The 7,397-nt window shown below is 39.6% G+C and overlaps 1 pseudogene; it reads left to right on the plus strand.

Annotated features, from left to right (window-relative positions):
- The first annotated feature begins 4,035 nt into the window (after nt 1-4,035).
- Nucleotides 4,036-4,136, plus strand: LOC116529688 (annotated as a pseudogene).
- Nucleotides 4,137-7,397: the final 3,261 nt, after the last annotated feature.

Below are 7,397 nucleotides of genomic sequence, written 5' to 3' on the forward strand. Positions count from 1 at the left end.
TCTGAGGCTACAGATATGTAGACTAGCTTAGTCCACCCTCAAACTCTAGCTCTTAGGAAAAACAAACAAACTCCAATTCACAGGTCACCTCCTTGAGGGGCTTGCTCTGACTATCCTTCCTAAGGATACCCAACCTCTAGTTACACTATTACAGCACTTCTGAGGAGGTCTCTGTATGTCTTCAAAGCATTTGTCACTATTTCAGAGTATCTTATTTATTTGCTTATTATTTAATATTTCTCTGACTCTTGGAACGTAAGTTTCATGAGAGAAGAGACCTTGTCTGTCTTGTTGTTTCTGTATCCCCATCATCAAAAACAGGGCCAAAGAAGATCATTGTTGTTTTAATAAACATTCATTTTCAATTCCATTATAAATCATGAAGTGAATATTCTTAAAGTATACCTTTTTGAGTCATTTAAATGATCTCTTTTTTTAAATTTTACATTAAGTTCTGGGATGCATGTGCTAAATGTGCAGGTTTGTTACATAGTATTGCACCTACCAACCTGTCATCTAGGTTTTAAGCCCCGCATGCATTAGGTATTTGTCCTAATGCTCTCCCTCCCCTTGCCCTTAAATGATCTCTTTAGAATACATTTCCAGAAGTAAAATTACTATGTCAAGAGGTACACACATTTTATATTATGTTACCCATAGCCAAACTATTTCTAGAAATGTGGTTCACACTTATATTCTCAACAGAAGTGCAGGTGAGTGCTCATTTTCCTTACCTACAGTGGATTCAGTCAATCTTCCTAGTCTTCACCAACCTATAAGTAAAATGGTTGTTTTATTTATATTTTTTCTTTAGGCTATTAGCTATTTGTGGTTCTTACTTTGGGAATTACTCTATTACATCATGCAATTTCACCATTTTCTGTTGAGTTGTTATTTTTTTTTCTTGTTGATTTATGATCTAATTGGATATATGTTATTAGCTCTTTCATATTAAACATTTTGAACATTTTCTTTATTTGTTATTTGTCTTTCAGTCTTGTGTATGGCCTTTCTTGCTAGGCAGAATGTGTACATTTGTATGTAGTTAATATTTTCCCTTTATGCCTTCTGGGTTTGGAGATATGTTTTGAAAGACCTTCTTCACCTCCAATATTATACAAATATTTTTCCATGTTTTCTTCAAGTATTTTTATGGTTTTATGTTTTTCTTTAAGTCTAAGGAGTGAGGTAGGGATACAGCTTTACTTTTTTCCAAATGACTGGCCAGTTATTCCAAAATCATTTGCTGAATTCAGTGTCTCTCCACTGATAGCATTCAGTGATTATGTATCATGTGGTAGATACTTACTAAATTCTCTACATACGTAATCTAGTTTAATCCTTACATCAAGTGGTGACAAAATGAGATTTACATTTATAGCACACAGGCACACAAAGTTTGTCTTTAACGTAGAAAATAGATTGGCGAGGTATAGATAGATAACACAGGATTTATTATGGGAATCAGCTTATGCAATTATGGAAGCCAAGAATTTCCATAATATGTCTTATACAAGCTGTAGAACCTGGGAAGCTGGTGGTGTAATATATTTGAGTCCAAGAGAACTGAGAGAGCCAGTGATACAAGTCCCAAAGTCAGAAGTCCCAAGAACTCTGATGTCTGAGGGCAGGAGAAGATAGGTGTTCCAGGCTCAAAAGAGAGAAAGTGAATCTACCCTTCTTCCACCTTTTTGTTCCATCTGAGCCCTCAATGATGGGATGATGCCAGCCCACACTGGTGACGGTGGATATTCTTTACTCAATCTACTGATTCAAATGTTAATCTCTTCCAGAAACATTCTCACAGACACACCCAGAAATAATGTTTTGCTAGCCATCTGAGCATCCCTTAGCTCGGTTAAGTTGACATATAAAATTAACTGTTTCAATGGAGGAAATAACAATTGCAGGAAGGCCCATTATTTATGTCATCCAGGCAAGGGGCTCCTTTGAAGCTCCGTATTCTAGCACCTTACAGTGCATGGCACATGGTCGGTAACAAGTAGAATGAAACTTGTCTGTGAAAAATGATAGTGACTTGAACAGGTGTCAAGATGGAAAAAAGTGAAAAACTTTGAGAAACAATTTGAGACAGAATTAACAGGTCTTTGTGGTTATTTAAATGTGGGGAGATATGCGAGCAGTAAATGTCAAAGATGGCTCAGTTTTCTGGCAGCGATAGATTTAATGGAATATTGATGAGTTTACTTTTGAACAGTCTGAGTTAAGGGTACCTTGGAGATATCCATTTGAAGATATCAGGTAAGCAGTCAGATAGATCAATCCGAAACTCCAACAACAAGGTATAAGTTTGAGGAGCATATGCATGTTGATAGTAATTGAAGCCATAGAAAAAGTTAAAATTACTTAAGGAAAGGATATTGAATGAAAAGAGAAGCACTCCTAGGAAAGATCCCTGAAAAACTCTCATAAAGGTTTAATAGAACACGAAGAAGGAGTCAGCAAAAATGCTTGCAAAAGGGCAGCCAGAGAAATAAGAGGAATTGGGAGAGTGTGGTGTTTTAGAAGAGAGGAAAGAGTATAGTTAAGGAGAGAGTTCAAAGAAATTCTAAAAGAGCAAAGGAAATGACAGGCCATGAACTGTAAGCTAGACAAATGGGGAAGTGAAGACAAGGACGGAGTAATAGAAAGAAAGGAGTCAACAAACTGATATTCAAATGAAAGGGAAGAATAGTTGCAGTTGGACTAGCTTGATAATGAGCTGGAAGCATAGCTGCTTGTGGTCAGAAAGTAGACTGAATTAGTGATTTTAGAAGTAGAGACAGGCTGGGTGTGGTGGCTCAAGCCTGTAATCCCAGCACTTTGGGAGGCCGAGGCAGGCGGATCACAAGGTTGACCATCCTGGCCAACATGGTGAAACCCCACCTCTACTAAAAAATACAAAAATTAGCTGGGCATGGTGGTGCACACCTGTAGTCCCAGCTGAGAGAGGCTGAGGCAGGAGAATTGCTAGAATCCAGGAGGCGGAGATTGCAGTGAGCCAAGATTGCGCCGCTGCACTCCAGCCTGGCACCTGGCAACAGAGCAAGACTCTGTCGTCTCAAAAAAAAAAAAAAAAAAAAAAGAAGTATAGAGAGTTTTAGGCCATGATGACAAGATCCAGGGGGTGACCGTGATGGTGGGTGGTTGAATAGCATTGAAGGAGGATACGGGGATACTGTGGGTCTTTCTTGAGGACTCTAAAGTCACTTAGGATGGTGGCAGTACTCATGGCACAAAAGACGGTAAGCCAAGTGCCACTGTCTTCCATGAATAATAAGGCACACACAGGAGGAAGGGAGATTACAGTTACCAATCCTGGAGAGAGTAGCAGGAGTTTTTACAAAAGCGTGGAAAAGCAGTGGACTCTAAGTAGCACTGGGAAGTATCCTCATCTCCTGACAGTACATAGATGTGAGAATATGAGCAGATCTCTCTTGAGGGAGCTGCAGGGAAAGTGGTATAGAGAGAGACCCAGGTTTAGCTAAGGCATCAGGTGGAAGGAACATTCAGAGGGAAGTGTTTGAGGGCATGGGGGAGTTGAAATTCCAAAGAGCAAGTGGGAGATTTTGGCAGGGAGAGAAGGATTGGATACTTCCACACTTAAGGAAGTATGTAGCATTTTAGGAATGATAGTTCATGTAGGACAAATATGGGAAGAGACAAGCTGTTTGTATTTGGGGCTTTGACCTATGAAAATAGGAATGAAACTTTATAGGTTTAGCCTCACTTAGCCCTCAGAGAAGAGTGGACACAAGGGCTAATAAAAGTCAGCTGTGATCCACGAAGTCCTGCAAACATTTCTTTTCACACAGAGATATGATTAGTCATAGGAGATGCAGCAGAGGATAATCGCAGGGAGCAAAAAAGCTTGAAGTTTAAGGTTCTTTGAGGAGAGGGAAGAATAGTGACCCTAAGAAGATTGGATGAGACCAGGATCCCCTGGTATCCTGCTTAATCAAGGCCTGGAGGTCTTGATGTTTAGAGCTTGGGTTAGGGTAGCTGTGAAAGGGGGGACTTCAGAGTGGCCCAGGAGTGTTTTAGCAGTGTGTACACTAAAATTGGAATGATACAGAGATTAGCATGGCTCCCTGCACAAGGATGACAAAAAAATTTGTGAAGCCTTTCATATTTAAAAAAGGAAAAAAGAATGGCCTTTTCTTGACCCTAGATCCACAGGTGCAGATATGGTTTAGAACTTCGTATATCTGTTGTATTACAAGTTTTCTTTTCACTCCTCAAGTATAGAAATAATGCCTAAACTATTATTTTTAAATATTTTCACTTGTTTTGTTTTTGCAGGTTAAACGTTTAAATTATTTGGGCCATTTCCCCTAAATTTCACTTTTATTTTAGCATATTATATAGTTGCTTAAATTATTTGTTTATTTATTTATTTTTGAGGCAGAGTCTGTCTCTGTCTTTCAGGCAGGAGTGCAGTGGCGAGATCTCAGCTTACTGCAATCTCCACCTCCCAGGTTCAAACAATTCTTCTGCCTCAGCCTCCAGAGTAGCTGGAACTACAGGCATGCACCACCATGCCCAGCTAATTTTTGTATTTTTGGTAGAGACAGGGTTTCACCATACTGGACCAGGCTGGTGTCGAACTCCTGATCTCGTGATCCACTTGCCTCAGCCTTCCAAAGTGTTGGGGTTACAGGCATGAGCCACTGTGCCCAGCTATATTTGCCTAATTTTTAATATAAGTAATTGTTTTTAATAAGTTAATGTGCACACTAAACACTGGTTTCGTGTTGGTATAGTAATAGAATTCAGAAGTCTTAACAAAACTGAAAGTTGTCACACTTCCGGAGGTAAAGTATAAAGCTTAGTTTTTAATTTGTCCTTTCCTTGCCAGCACCTTATAGAATCAATAGAAAATACATTAGCAGAACTAGGCCAGTATCGTACACAGTACACTTTCCTCGCCACCCTCAGCTCCTTGTAACTTCTTGCTCCATTGAATTTCTGAGAACCTTTTTGTCTCTAATACTTACTTGACACTTTTTATGGATATATTCCATTATTTTCTCACTGTGGAAGCTCTTTGTTTTTTACCTACATATAATCAATTCTAAGATGCATATTTTCCCACATTTTCACAGCTCTGAAATGGGGATACATCTTATAATCTAAACTATCTTTGATTTGATAATGTATAGTACTTTGTATCACTCCCCCAAACAGCCTAGTATAATTCCTAACACACAGTAAGCACTGAACAAATGTTTGTTTATTGACTGATTATATGTAAATTAAGAAAAGTTCGTATAATTTGAATTATTACTTAAACACAAACATTAACCTGACCTCTAGCACATCCACAAACTCTTAAGGTACATAAGTTTTTATTCAATAAAGTGTGAGATTATTACAAAAAGTAGGAAATGGGATGGGCGTGGTGGCTCAGGCCTGTAATTCTAGCACTTTTGGAGGCCAAGGCAGGTGGATCACCTAAGATCAGGAGTTCAAGACCAGCCTGGCCAACACAGCAAAACCTCGTCTCTACTAAAAATACAAAAATTAGCCGGGTGTGGTAGTGCACGCCTGTAATCCCAGCTACTCGAGAGGCTGAGGCAGAAGAATTACTTGAACCTGGGTGGCAGAGATTGCAGTGAGCCAAGATCACACGACTGCACTCCAGCCTGAGCAACAGAGCGAGACTCCATCTCAAATAAAATGAATAAAGAAAATTTAATTATTTGCTTGCTTTTATAATTATTTAAAAATGGATTTAATATTTAAAAGGCATTCCTTAATAACACCTACCTGACTTTTGTGTAAAATTTGTCACCAAAAACATTTCTGCAATACAGGAAGAAAAAACCTATTAGAAGAAGAGAGAAAGTATATGATTTACCTGAGCTCTACAACTAGTCAACGTCTTGACTTCTTGCTTATAGTACTTGTTCTTTTTACTAGACTGTGTTGTTCCATGGAAAGGAAATTTACAAAATGCATTCTTAAATGCAACCCATTTTTGCAGAGTGTTTCTTAAAAGTGGTTGCCATGAAGTGAAATTCTAACTGCATATGTGCTGCTGCATTCATTTCTTTCTAGTCTTCAAAAGAAAGGAATGGAAAAGATACGACAGAGCTGAAGCGTAATTGCTTATTAGGTGTCGTTCGATGAGGGAGGCAGTAAAAAGTGAAACTAGTATTATTGCATAATAAAGAGCACCTTATTTCGCTCTTGGGAAAGACTGAAGGATATTTACTGCAAAAATGCAATTTTCACTGACTTGGACGAAATCATCACAAGAGTCAACCCAGTTTCCAACTTGGAACGTTTAAGGCTTTAAGTCATCCCCATGATACATTTCTTTTTTGTTTTTTTTGTCTCATGTGGCTCCTCTGCAATTTCTCCTTTGTGCCACTCCATTGCTTAGCTTCTATTCAACTTTTGGAGGAACTTTCACTTCTACATGTTGATTTCTGAATTCTCCTTAGCTTAGGTTACCCATCTCCTGCTTTTATTTTTATTGCAATAAAATCTTTTTTTTTTTTTCAGAGTCTCAGTCTGTTGCCCAGGCTGGAGTGCAATGGTACGATCTCAGCTCACTGCAACCTCTGCCTCCCGGGTTCAAGCCAGTCTCCTGCCTCAGCTTCCTGAGTAGCTGGAATTACAGACATGCGCCAACACGCCTGGCTAATTTTTATATTTTTAGTAGAGACGGGTTTCACCATGCTGGCCAGGCTGGTCTCAAACTCCCAACCTCAGGCTATCTGCCCGCCTCGGCCTCCCAAAGTGCTGAGATTACAGGCAGAGCCACCGTGCCCAACCATTTTTTTTTTTTTTTAAGACAAGTTCTTGCTGTGCCGCCCAGGCTAGAGTGCAGTGGTGTGATGATAGCTGACTGCAGCCTCAAACTCTTGGGTTCAAATGAGCCCCCTACCGTCAGCCTCCTGAATAGTGAGGACTACAGGTGTATGCTACCACACCCAGCTAATTTTTTCGTTTTATCTTTTGTAGAGATGGGGTCTCACTATGACACAGAGGCTAGTCTCAAACTCCTGGGCTTAAGCCATTCTCCTGCCTCATCAGCCCAAAGTGTTGGGATTATAGATGTGAGCCACCTCATCCAGCCTGCAATCATATCTCATCTGACATCCATTTCAGCCAACATTAACTTCCTTTTGTCCCTCAATATTTGATTTTTCACTACTATAAGCTTATTTTGAAGCTAGATATGTCCTGGTCTGGAAGTATCTACTTTCCATTTCATTGAAGTTACTTCCTGAAATTACTTCCCTCTTGGGAATAGAAGGGTGACTTACAATGAAGCCCATTGCTCCAGAAAATGAAAAAATTAGCCCAATGTGGTGGTATGCACCTGTAGTCCCAGCTTTGGGAGGCAGAGGTGGGAGGGTCACTTGAACCTGGGAGGTGGAGTTTGC

Source organism: Sapajus apella, unplaced genomic scaffold, assembly GCF_009761245.1.
Source record: "Sapajus apella isolate SASKATOON/1434 unplaced genomic scaffold, GSC_monkey_1.0 scaffold62, whole genome shotgun sequence".
NCBI classification, from domain to species: Eukaryota; Metazoa; Chordata; class Mammalia; order Primates; family Cebidae; genus Sapajus; species Sapajus apella.